Genomic DNA, 14,388 nt, shown 5'->3' with positions numbered 1-14,388 from the left:
TCCTGCCTTAGGACACAACCTAATCCTTGACGTGAAGCGTCGCAATAGATGACGAAGTCCTTGTAAGAATCAGGGGGAGCAAGCATTGGGGCAGAAGTCAGCTTGTCCTAGTGCCTGGAAACTTTCCCGACACTTTTCAGTCCAATCAAACTTAACGCCTTTGTGTAGAAGATTGGTCAGTGGCTTGATGATCTTGGAGAAGTTCTTGACAAAGCGGCGACAATAGCTGGCTAGTCCGAGAAAGCTTCTGACTTGCTTGACAGTCTTCGGAGGGATCCATTCAAGAATAGCCTGAACTCGCTCTAGGTTGATGGCAATACCATCCTTGGAGATGACATGCCCAAGGTAGGTTACTTCGGGAAGCCAGAATTCGCACTTGGAATACTTGGCATAAAGTTGATGCTCTCGAAGCCTTTCCAGAACAAGACGAAGATGTTCAACATGTTCTTCTTTGTTCTTCGAGTATACCAGGATATCATCCAGATAGACCATGACAAACTTGTCGAGGTAATCCATGAATATGTAGTTCATCAGACAGGAGAATGTGGCCGGAGCATTGGTTAAACCGAATGACATGATGGTGTACTCATATGAACCATATCGAGTAAGGAAGGCGGTCTTGGGAATATCCTCTTCACGAACACGGTTCTGGTGGTAACCCAACCTCAAGTCGATTTTAGAGAATATCGATGAACCAGCCAGTTGATCATACAGATCATTGATCCGAGGAAGCGGATACTTGTTCTGAATAGTTGCCTGGTTGATAGGATGGTAATCTTGGACCAAACGATTCGGTTCATCCTTCTTCTTGACAAAGAGAGAAGGTGCTCCCCAAGCAGAGGAGTTTGGACGAATGAAACCCTTGCGAAGAGATTTGTCGATTTCCTCCTTAAGCTCAAGGAGTTCATGAGGTGGCATCTTGTAGGGTCGTTTGGCAATAGGAACGGTGCCTGGTTTCAAGTCGATGACGAACTCGACAGCCCGAGCAGGGGGTATTCCTAGAAGTTCTTCTGGAAAGATGTCTTGGAAGTCGTGAACGACTGACATCTTTTCAATTCCCTCAAGATGTGCTGCGTTCAACGCATTCAAGACATAAAGTTGTGCTTCAGCGTTTTGAACAATATGAGCATGGTAGCTTACTATCTCATCGGAAGGATGTAGGAGATGAATGACTTTGGTGGCACAAACGATAGAGGTAGTATGTGCTTTCAACCATTCCATTCCCAGAATGAGGTTAATACTGGAAGACTCCAGAATAATGGGAGAAACAAGGAATTCCAACCCTTCAATCTCAACGGGAATGTCGCGACCAATCATGGTAGTTTGGCATCGGCCTGCAGGGGTGCGTACCACTATCGAAGTGTTGATGGGCTCGCATCGAATGTCGTGTGCGTATGCAAAACTTTCTGACATGAATGAATGCGATGCTCCTGAATCGAATAAAACAGAAGCCGGTACTGAACTAAAGAGAAGAGTACCCATCACAGTGGCAGGCTGGTCTTGACCTTCATTCAGATCAACATGATTAGCCTGACCATGACCATAAGGTCCGGCATTGTTGTTATGGGGCTGATTGTTACGGCCAGTTGAACTCAAAGCTAGTTGGTTCTTTTTCTGATTGCACTCTTTGGCAAGGTGACCTGGACGGCCACATCTGAAGCATAGACCATCATTGGGATTGGGAGCAGGAGCTTGGGGTGGTGCAGTCCGAAGAGGTTGCCTCATTGGTGGAGGAGGCACACGCGGAGCAGCATATGACTGTCTTGCTGCAGGTGCAGTTGGACGATACATGCTGTGGGGGATCCATATCCGACGCTTCTACGCTGCGGGCCCGAAGATGAGCCAGCATCACGGTTGCGCCTGAGGGATCCTTGCTGTTCTTGAAGACCAGTGTCAACCTGAATAGCCTTGTTCACCAAGGTGGAGAAGTCGGCAAAGTCATGAACGATTAGTGCTAGCTTGATATCAGGGTGAAGTCCATCACGCAACTTTTCTTGCCTATGAGCATCAGTTGTAATGTCTTCTTCAGCATAACATGACAAGTCCAAAAATTCCCGTTGATAGGCATCTATAGACTTGTTGCCTTGGGTGAGGTTGCGGAACTCTGGCTTCTTCCTGTCCATGATTCCCTGAGGAATGAAACAAGCATGAAAGGCAGCTTGGAAATCTGGCCAAGTGATGACCGTTCCAGCAGGTAGGGTACGCATGTGGTTGTCCCACCATTGAGAAGCGGGACCCTTGAGGAAGAAGGATGCGAAGGTGACATAGCTAGCATGGGCTACACCAGTAGACTCCATCTCATAGGTGATATCACGGAGCCACTCATCAGCATCCAGTGGCTGTGTTGAGCTGTGATAGATAGTTGGGTTGAGGCGCATGAAATCCCGCAGAGTTACTGGGGTTGTCTGTTGATTCATGTCGGGGCGAGGAAACTGGGCCATCATTCCTTCCATGAATTGACGATTTAGCTCAAACGGTTGCATCATTCTGGCCATGAATTCAGGCGGTGGTGGATGTTGCCACCACGGCCACGACCACCGGGTCTAACCATCCCACTAACATGTAACAGGGGTAGTTCAGCATCGAGCATTTGTAAAGACAAAGGATCATTCATGATGAAATATGCATAATGAAAGAGGTAGATACCACATAATAGTCAACACGATAGTGTGTGTACTATTCAAGATACTATCCTAAGTAATAACTATGGCTTATCCAACTTTGTCTTATCCATCCCTTGCATGTTATAGTTCATCACGAAGCTCTTGTAGCTTGGTGGCAGTGATTGAATAATTCTATCAATGACACTATCATCCGGAAGATTAACTCCCAGTTGAATCATGTGATTGCAGTACCCAGACATTCTGAGTATATGTTCACTGACAAAACTATTCTCCTCCATTTTGCAGCTGTAGAACTTATTTGAGACCTCATATCTCTCAATCTGGGCATTTGCTTGAAATATTAACTTCAACTCCTGGAACATCTCATATGCTCCATGACGTTCAAAACATCGTTGAAGTCCCGGTTCTAAGCCGTAAAGCATGGCACACTGAACTATCGAGTAGTCATCAACACGCGATTGCTAGGCATTCACAATGTCTGCAGTTGCCGGCGCTGGTGGTACACCTAGCGATGCTTCTAGGACGTAATTCTTCTGTGCAGCAATGAGGATAATCCTCAAGTTACGGACCCGGTCCGTGTAATTGCTACCATCATCTTTCAACTTTGCTTTCTCAAGGAACACATTAAAATTCAACGGAACAACATCACGGGCCATCTATCTACAACAACATAGAAAAGCAAAATACCATCAGGTACTAAGTTCATGATAAATTAAAGTTCAATTAATCATATTTAAGAACTCCCAACTTAGATAGACATCGCTCTAATCATCTAAGTGATCACGTGATCCAAATCAACTAAATCATGACCGATCATCACGTGAAATGGAGTAGTTTTCAATGGTGAACATCACTATGTTGATCATATCTACTATATGATTCATGCTCGACCTTTCGGTCTCAGTGTTTCGAGGCCATATCTGCATATGCTAGGCTCGTCAAGTTTAACCCGAGTATTTCTGCGTGTGCAAAACTGGCTTGCACCCGTTGTATGCGAACGTAGAGCTTATCACACCTGATCATCACGTGGTGTCTCGGCACGACAAACTTTGGCAACGGTGCATACTCAGGGAGAACACTTGTACCTTGAAATTTAGTGAGAGATCATCTTATAATTCTACCGTCAATCAAGCAGAATAAGCTGCATAAAGGATAAACATCACATGCAATCAATATAAGTGATATGATATGGCCATCATCATCTTGTGCCTTTGATCTCCATCTCCAAAGCACCGTCATGATCACCATCATCACCGGCGCGACACCTTGATCTCTGCTACCTCTTTTAGCACTGCGTTGGTTTTTCTTGAAGAGGAAGGGGTGATGCAGCAAAGTAGCGTAAGTATTTCCCTCAGTTTTTGAGAACCAAGGTATCAATCCAGTGGGAGGCTACGCGCGAGTCCCTCATACATGCACAAAACAAATAAATCCTCGCAACCAACGCAAATAGGGGTTGTCAATCCCTATAGGGCCACTTACGAGAGTGAGATCTGATAGATATGATAAGATAATATTTTTGGTATTTTTATGATAAAGATGCAAAGTAAAATAAAGGCAAAGTAAAATAGCAAAGTAAATAACTAAGTAGTAGGAGATTGATATGATAAAGATAGACCCGGGGGCCATAGGTTTCACTAGTGGCTTCTCTCGAGAGCATAAGTATTCTACGGTGGGTGAACAAATTACTGTTGAGCAATTGACAGAATTGAGCATAGTTATGAGAATATCTAGGTATGATCATGTATATAGGCATCACATCTGACACAAGTAGACCGACTCCTGCCTGCATCTACTACTATTACTCCACTCATCGACCGCTATCTAGCATGCATCTAGAGTATTAAGTAAAATACAGAGTAACGCCTTAAGCAAGATGACATGATGTAGAGGGATAGACTCATGCAATATGAAGAAAACCCCATCTTGTTATCCTCGATGGCAACAATACAATACGTGCCTTGCTGCCCTTACTATCACCGGGAAAGGACACCGCAAGATTGAACCCAAAGCTAAGCACTTCTCCCATTGCAAGAAAGATCAATCTAGTAGGCCAAACCAAAATGATAATTCGAAGAGACTTGCAAAGATAACCAATCATACATAAAAGAATTCAGAGAAGATTCAAATATTTTTCATAGATAGACTTGATCATAAACCCACAATTCATCGGTCTCAACAAACACACCGCAAAAAGAAGATTACATCGAATAGATCTCCACAAGAGAGGGGGAGAACATTGTATTGAGATCCAAAAAGAGAGAAGAAGCCATCTAGCTACTAACTATGGACCCGTAGGTCTGAAGTAAACTACTCACACTTCATCGGAGAGGCTATGGTGTTGATGTAGAAGCCCTCTGTGATCGATGCCCCCTCCGGTGGAGCTCTGGAACAGGCCCCAAGATGGGATCTCCTGGATACAGAAAGTTAGGGTTTTGGCTCCGTACCTGATCGTTTGGGGGTACATGCGTATATATAGGAGGAAGAAGTACGTCGGTGGAGCAACAGGGGGCCCATGAGGGTGGAGGGCGTGCCTGGGGGGCAGCCGCGCCCCCTACCTCATGGCCTCCTGTTAGCTGGCTTGACGTAGGGTCCAAGTCTCCTGAGTTGTATTCGGTGAGAAAATCACGTTCCCGAAGGTTTCATTCCATTTGGACTCCGTTTGATATTCCTTTTCTTAGAAACCCTAAAACAGGCAAAAAAACAACAATTCTGGGCTGGGCCTCCAGTTAATAGGTTAGTCCCAAAAATAATATAAAAGTGGATAATAAAGCCCAATAATGTCCAAAACAGTAGATAATATAGCATGGAGCAATCAAAAATTATAGATATGTTGGAGACATATCAATCTCCATCGTAGCATCGTTGTCGTCTCGCCAAATATTGCTTTTACGACTATCGCTACCGTTTAGTGATAAAGTTAAGCAATTACAGGGTGATTGCATTGCATCCAATGAAGCGATAACCATATGGCTCCTGCCAGTTGCCGATAACTCAGTTACAAAACATGATCATCTCATACAATAAAATATAGCATCATGCCTTGACCATATCACATCACAACATGCCCTGCAAAAACAAGTTAGACGTCCTCTACTTTGTTGTTGCAAGTTTTACGTGGCTGCTACGAGCTGAGCAAGAACTGTTCTTACCTACGCATCAAAACCACAACGATATTTCGTCAAGTTAGTGATGTTTTAACCTTCAACAAGGATCGGGCGTAGTCACACTCGGTTCAACTAAAATTGGAGAAACTGACACCCGCCAGCCACTTGTGTGCAAAGCACGTCGGTAGAACCAGTCTCGCGAAATTGTACGCGTAATGTCGGTCCGGGACGCTTCATCCAACAATACCGCCGAACCAAAGTAGGACATGCTGGTAAGCAGTATGACTTGTATCGCCCACAACTCACTTGTGTTCTACTCGTGCATATAACATCTACGCAGAAACCTGGCTCTAATACCGCTGTTGGGGAACGTAGTAATTTCAAAATTTTCCTATGCACACGCAAGATCATGGTGATGCATAGCAACAAGAGAGGAGAATATTGTCTACATACCCTCATAGACCGTAAGCGAAAGCGTTATGAGAACGCGGTTGATGTAGTCGTACGTCTTCATGATTTGATCGATCCAAGTACCGAACGTACGACACCTCCGTGTTCAGCACACGTTCAGCTTGATGACGTCCCACGAACTCTGATCCAGCTGAGCTTCACAGGAGAGTTCCATCAGCACGACGACATGATGATGATGATGATGTTGCTACTAATGCAGGGCTTCGCCTAAGCACCGCTATGATATGATCGAGGTGGATTATGGTGGAGGGGCCACCGCACACAGCTTGGAACAATCAACTTGTTTGTCCTAGGGTGCCCCCTGCCCCCGTATATAAAGGAGCAAGGGGGAGGACGGCCGGCCCTTGCAGGGCGCGCCATGAGGAGGAGTCCTCCTCCTAGTAGGAGTAGGACTCCCCTTTCCTACTCCTACTAGGAGGGGAAAGGAAGGAGGAGAGGGAGAAGGAAAGGGGGGCGCCGCCCCCCTTCCCTAGTCCAATTCGGACCAGAGGGGGAGGGGCGCACGGCCTGCCCTCTCTCTCCACTTAGGCCCATGTGGCCCATTACTTCTCCTGGGGGGTTCCGGTAACCCTCCGGCACTCCCGTTTTCTCCAAAATCACCCGGAACACTTCTGTATTCGAATATAGTCGTCCAATATATCAATATTTATGTCTCGACCATTCAGAGACTCCTTGTCATGTCCGTGATCACATCCAGGACTCTGAACTACCTTCGATACATCAAATCACATAAACTCATAATACCAATCGTCACCGAACGTTAAGCGTGCGGACCCTATGGGTTCGAGAACTATGTAGACATGACCGAGACACGTCTCCGGTCAATAACCAATAGCGGAACCTGGATGCTCATATTGGCTCCTACATATTCTATGAAGATCTTTATCGGTCAAACCGCATACCAACATACGTTGTTCCCTTTGTCATTGGTATGTTACTTGCCCGAGATTCGATCGTCGGTATCTCAATACCTAGATCAATCTCCTTACCGGCAAGTCTCTTTACTCGTTCCGTAATGCATCATCTTGCAACTAACTCATTAGTTGCATTGCTTGCAAGGCTTATGGTGATGTGCATTACCGAGAGGGCCCAGAGATACCTCTTCGACAATCGGAGTGAGAAATCCTAATCTCGATCTATGCCAACTCAACAAGTACCATCGGAGACACCTGTAGAGCACCTTTATAATCACCCAGTTATGTTGTGACATTTGGTAGCACACAAAGTGTTCCTCCGGTAATCAGGAGTTGCATAATCTCATAGTCATAGGAACATGTATAAGTCCTGAAGAAAGCAATAGCAGTAAACTAAAATGATCAAGTGCTAAGCTAACGGAATGGGTCAAGTCAATCACATCATTCTCCTAATGATGTGATCCCGTTTATCAAATGACAACTCATGTCTATGGTTAGGAAACATAACCATCTTTGACCAACGAACTAGTCAAGTAGAGGCATACTAGTGACACTAAGCAACAATGTCTGCGTGCGGACATAAGTTAGACAAGTCTGGCTTAAGAAGGCTAGCACAAAAGCAACAACGATCGAGAAGGCAAGGCCTCCTGCCTGGGAGCCTCCTAACTACTCCAGGCCGTCAGCGGTCGTCACGTAGTAGAAGGTACCCTCGGGGTAGTAGTAGTCATCAGTGGTGTCGTCTGGCTCCTGGGATCCGTCATCGAGTTGAATCAATCAGGTATGGGGGGAAAAGAGGTAGCAAAGCAACCGTGAGTACTCAAAGTACTCGCAAGATTTACATCAGATCTAAACTAATATGCATCTGTATCAAAGGAATGGGTTGTATCTGTGGACTAAACTGCAGAATGCCAGAAGAGAAGGGGAAGCCTAGCCTATCGAAGACTAGCATCTTCAAGCAGCTCCAATCATCTTGCAGCATCAGAAGAGATAATAGTGGCATATTATAATATTACTAAGTATGTTGTAACATTGCCCAGAGATAACTTCCTGGACTCCCTGTGAGGAAATAATCCTGGAGCCATCATATCCATTACATGACTTGGCATCCAGTATCTAGTTCTAGTTGTACCGATCGGGATACAACTCTGAGCTTCCGTTACCATGGATACGACTATTTGAATAGATAGAATACTTCCCTGCAGGGGTGCACCAACTTACCCAACACGCTCAATCAACTCCGGCTGGACACACCATCAGGTCATGACCAGCCTCGACTGATCAACACACCGCAGACCTACCTAGGCTCAACAGAGAAGCCAACACGCTGGTCTACATGCTTAATGCGAAGGGGTCATGGGCCATCGCCCTTTGCAATCCTTCATGTTGCGTACGCGACCGGTGAGCAAACCTAGCCTCCCTTATACAAGGCGAGGCGTTCTAGTCCAATTCGGCACGCGCCGCTCCATCGCTGACATCCGTTGAGCTTTCAGCTGATACATACAATGCAGAGTGCCCATAATTATTCCCACGTGGTGGTTAGTGCAAAAAAGGCCAGAGGCCTACTCGGATCAAATATCCAAATCGTTACTGTCTTGATAGTGCGGTAACAATCAATGATCCATGATATGTGGTCTCGTTGCTCCGTCTCACGGACTTGCGGCAAGGGCTAAGAATGCCCGGCCGCGCCGCGTGGAAAACTTACGGGTATCCTCCAGATCAACCCGACTTCACATCACCCGCTGGTACCCCTCAGGGCCGACACGATGTCATCATGGCTCTGTGGTAAGTCAAAGTAATCGTGTGTCTGAAACACCAAGGTGGAAACCTGAGGAATCACCCTCGATGGATTCCCACTCGATGTAACCATCAAGGTGGACTTGGAGGAATCACCCTCGTTGGTCCACACTTGAGGAGTTGCACGATAGAGTCATTATCGGGAGTGGTCAAGGAGGAATCACCCTCGATGGCCACGACCGAATAGCTACACTGCAGGGTTAACATCAGAAGTGCTGATGAGGTATCACCCTCGGCACTCGATAGTAACTCTACAGAGTCGTACAACTAAGGGGGGTGATGTGCGGTGTCGGGGCCTGGATGTCGATCACGTCGATTGGGTCATCGAACATAAAGCAGGGGCACTGGGACAAGGTGGGGGTCACTGATGGATCTCTAATCAACCTATACTAAGCAGTTTAGAATAAGCAGGTAAGGTGTGAAAGCAGGTAACAAAAACAGGCTATGCATCAGAATAGGATCATACAAAAAGTAGTAGCAGTTCTAATGCAAGCATGAGGGGGAAAGAAATGGGTGATATCAGAGTGCTCAAGGGGTGTTTGCTTGCCTGGAAGCTTTGCTGCAAAAGAAGGGTCATCGACGAGGTAGTCGATCACAGGGGCAGCATCGGTCTCAGGGTCTACCGGAGAGAAGAGGGGGGAGAAATAGTAAATACATAGCAAACAGATGCATCACTACGATAGGCAGAGCTAGGGTTGACCTGACGTAGTGCTACACGCTGTAGACGGAGGGGGGAAATATCTGAGGATGATTTCCCAACGTTAGACGGATTCCGAACAAACGAAAGAGAGGGGACGGTTCCATGTTCAGCATGCTAGTGACATGTGACAGATGAACAGACCGTGTACATTCGTTGGATTTTTATGAGCAACTTTCATGTAGAAAACATTTTCATCCGAGTTATAGTTTATTATCTACGATTTTCTAAAGTTTTAAAAGTTTTTTGAAATTATTTATATTAATAAAAATTCATTATGACGTCAGCATTGCATAGGGATGATGTCAGCGGTCAACAGACTCGCTGACAAGGGTCAAACCTGATCTGTGGGTCCAGTGGGACCCACATGTTAGCCTCTGTTAGTCTAACATTAATTTAAACTAAACTAACAGGATAATTAGAGGGGTGGGCCCCTGGTGTCAGTGACTAATGAATTATTAATTCATTAACAGATTTTAATTAGCAGATTTATTTATTTATAAAATGTTTTAAACAAGTGGGGCCCACACGTCGGTCTCACTAGGCAGCCCAGTCAGTAATTGATTGGGTCAACCCAATCAACTAGGCCACCCGGGCCCACTGGTCAGCGACCTAGGGGCAGGGCCCACTGTGCCATGTCGGCGTCGGTGCCGGAGCAAGCTCCGGCAACCAAATCCGCGGCGGCGCTTCGCCGGAACGCGTCGGAATCGCACTAGGGGGCACCATTTGGCGCGCGGTTAGACTCTTTCGAATGGGCTCTTCATCCCGCGTCGGTTGGTGGCAGCAGAACGAGCAAGGGAGGTCTGCAGGGCCGTCGGCATTGAGTCGTGGCGGCGATATGGCTCGGGTGTGCAACGGAGATGGCGAAGCAGCGTGCTACGAAGCGAATGGAAAGGCTGGGGAGGATCTCCATGCTGCGGCGAGTCCAACAGGCTTGAGCCCGTAACAAAATGGTCATCGGAGCCTCGCCGATGGCGAGCTCCGCGGCGATGCGTTCGGGCGCTCATCGGGGACGGCGCTAGGAGGCACGAGAGGGGGCGTGCGCGTGCGTGTTGGGCTCCTAGGAAGCCCAGGAGCACAACGGTGAGCTCAGGCGAGCGTGTCAAAGGCCACAACGACGGCAACAAGCTCGCCGGCGGCGATGCGTGCGAGTGCTAGCAGAGCGGCGGCTACAGGCGGCGAAAATGTACGAGAGAGGGAGGGGAATGACGCGGTGGCTCATCGAGAGTCGTAGGGAGGTGGCGTCTGGAATCGACAGGACAGACGGCGGCGATCCGAGGAAGAAGAACAAGATGGCGGTGACATAGAGGCTTCCCGGCTCGTTCCGTTCGGCGTAGTCGACGTCGGGGAGGCGTTCGAGCACGTCGGCGAGGCGAACAGGAGGCAGTGGCCGCAGAATCAATGCGGCGACGGTGGCGAGCCTGCTCGGAGGAGCTCGGGCAGAGGGGAAGAAAGAGCGAGGGAGTGGGATGGCAGACAAGTGGGAGGCGAGGGGGCCGATGCGTCGGGTGGTGGAGGCCTTATCCTCTCGCGGGGGTCGTCGCCGGCGAGGTGGTTCGGCGGGAGCCAGCCCCTGTAGCGACACGGCTTGGGGAACAGGAGAAGGCGTCCGGGGGGAAAGTGGGCTGGCTGGGCTAGCCTGTTAGGCCAAGGCCCACTGGGGGGAACATGGGAGGTTTTCTCTTTTCCCCTTTTTGCCTTTTCTTTTACTGTTTTTTCTTTTTCCCAATAGCATTTTCATTTTCTTTTAGCCACAAATGACTTTGCAAAAATATGCCACTGGCCAAAACAAATTCAAAGAAATATTGGGAGCTGTCACAAAAAAGGTTGTGAGGCTTTTGAAATAGTTTGCAATTTTTATAAATGAAAAAGGCATTAATTTATTGCTTAGGTCACTGTTTTAAGAAGTTTAGGCCATATAAACATTTTACAAAAATGTTGGTTCACCACCAATATTAACAAGTGATTATTTGCCACAAGATGAAAAATTTAGTTTTCATGTTTGAGCAATTTGAATTTCACTCAAAGTTTGAAATTGAATTCAACTGGAATTTGAAAGAGACAAGAGACAATGATGAACAAACACTTGTTTAGCAAAAGGATTAACTTAACCCCAGGGGTTACTATAGCATCATTACACAGGGGTGTTACAGCTACTCTCCTGCCGAGTGCCAAAGTATCGCTGACCGCCTGAACTGTCAGCTCAGATCCTTCCCCATGACCTATATGGGGATCCTCATTAGCGACTCCAGGTTAACCGTGGTTGAACTACACCCCACGGTGAACAAGCTCCAACACCACATTGAGCCTTGGCAAAGGTAGATGGCTATCTAAGGCCACACGAATGGTCATCATTAACTCGTCCCTATCCAGCCTCTTCCTGTTCCTCATGAGCTTCGAAAGCCTTCCTGAGACGCTCCACCATTAGATTGCTAAGATTTAGGCCCGTTTCTTCTGAGCGGGTGAGGGCGATAAGCAGAAGTAGCATATGGTCCGCTGTCCCGAGATCTGCAAGTCACGAGACTAGGGCGGACTCGGGGTCATGTCATCCAAACACGTGAACATTGTGTTGCTTACCCGGTGGCTGTGGAGGATTGCGTATGGGGAGGGTGGGCTTTGGCTGCGCATCATTTAGGATAAGTACCCACGCGGTCAGCCCCTTCCCTTCTGTCATCGCACTAGAGGCTCCCAGTTCTGGCAATCCTTCATCCAACTGCTTTCTGTCCTCCACAACAGGACCTCGATTGCGGTCGGCTCTGGCGCCTCCACCATGTTCTGGTTCAATCGTTGGTCCGGGGACCTCCCCTTCACGGCACGATTCCCGGACCTGTTCTCCATCACGGTCGAACCTATGATTTTTGTTGAGGTGGCCCTCAATGACTTAGGGCACCTTGTGTTCCGGCGGCCATTCGGGCCTATGGAGGCTGCCTCCTGGCAAGACCTCCTCGACTGCATTGCCCTCCACGAACCTGCAATGGACCAGGCCAGTGACCACCTCTCGTGGTGCCTTGAGCCCTCAGGCAGCTTCTCCACTAAATCCCTCTACCAGCCCATTGCGGTGTCTCCGGGTCCAGAGCCTCTCACGGCGATCTAGGAGATCCGGCTTCTGTTGGAAATTAAGATTTTCCTATGGCAATGGATTCATGGTCGCATCCCTTCCGGCGTGGAGGTGCTCAAATGCAATGGCCCAGGTGATGGGCTTTGTCTGCTCTACGGGTTGGAGGAAGACTCGAACCACATTATCTTCTCATGCGTGTTCGCGCAGTTCCTTTGGAGTTGTTTCCGCAAAGTGATGGGTGGAAATTTGTGCCACAACAACTTCCCTGACCTCTTCGCCGAACTCCAGGCCCTACCACCCGTGGTTTGCCACATTAGGTGGCTGATCATTGTGGTGCTTGCCTACACGATTTGGATGGTTCGGAATAAACTTGTGATTCAACACATACCCCTGCGACGCACTATTGACATTGTATTCAAATGGTGTGGTTATTTGCAGCTTTGGCGGCCTCTTAGCCGCCCCAAGGACCGAGACGCCATCAACTCCATCATTACTCATCTACGCGTGATGGCTCTCTGACTGGCACAACCGCTTCCCCCTGCACCACCAGAGCTGGACTAGATCCTCTCCGCCCGCGCTGCCGCCTGTGTTGTGTTGTTGATTTTCTTTGGGCTCGTTGAGCTGTGCCCTCAGCAAAAACCTACCTCTTGCGTTGTGTTGTATTGTGGTACTTTGCGTGCGGCGGGTGTTTGTGTGCTTTGCTTGTTGTTTACCTTGTTGAACATTGTGCTCAGTGGTTTGCTTTATATATAAAGCGAGGCGAAAGCCTTTTTCGGTAAACCTTGGCTTCTCTTCAGGTTTGTTGATAGGATGGATTGTTCATACATAACATCTAGAACCAGGATTCTTTTCCATTACAATGCGCAAATAATATCTGATACAGGCCGACCCTGAGGGGGACAGGGGGCGATCGTTGATACATCTCAAATTTATCTATAATTTTTATTGTTTTATGCTATTGCACAAACATGCAAAAATTTGTTGAAATATCAGTGTGGGCCTAGGGCTCATCTAACAATTTCAGAAAAAACTCTAAGGGCTCATGTTGGTTAAATGGCAATGGATGTGGTGGAAAGTTTAGTCCCATATTGCTAGTTGGAGAGGAGTTGGACCTCCTTGACACGCCGCGCCGCAGGTTGCAGGAATGAGCCGAGCCAACTCAAACATATGCGCTTATTTTTGCCAGCCAGGAGAGGAGAGTCTTTGACAGATGGACCACGATCTGAGACATCAGATCGTGGGTTATTACCGACTTAGGTGTGGGTCCAGCCCACGTCCCTCAATCCGGACGCGCCTATATATGTGAGGCATCAGCCAACCCTAGCCGTCACAAGAATCAGATTACGTCTACCTCCACGCCCACATCGTCCCATTGCTGCCGCCGCTGGTGATCCCATCCCATCTGCTGCGTACAACGGTCGAAAGAAGAGCAGGCCTGCGAAACCCCGTCTCTCCGGATCATGTATGGGAGAGGGGCAATTAGGTTTTTGGGAGCATCTCCTACGTGACTGCTCACCACCGTTCGTCCATGTCTGCGTCGTCTCCGTCGTCATCATGTCCATCGATGCCGAGAGAAGAATATACATCGATCGATGGCAAAATTTCTGCCTAAAAACTTGGGGTTTCACGGGGGAGAAGAATACCTAACCAACAGGAAGATGTAGGGGGGAGACGAGCAGACCTTGTGGTGGGGAGGGAGGTGGGGAGAGGGTTGTGGAGACAGGCT

This window comes from Triticum aestivum, chromosome 3A (genome assembly GCF_018294505.1).
Source record: "Triticum aestivum cultivar Chinese Spring chromosome 3A, IWGSC CS RefSeq v2.1, whole genome shotgun sequence".
Classification (NCBI taxonomy): domain Eukaryota; kingdom Viridiplantae; phylum Streptophyta; class Magnoliopsida; order Poales; family Poaceae; genus Triticum; species Triticum aestivum.
The sequence above is the reverse complement of the archived record's forward strand: the minus strand, read 5'-3'. Positions refer to the sequence as shown.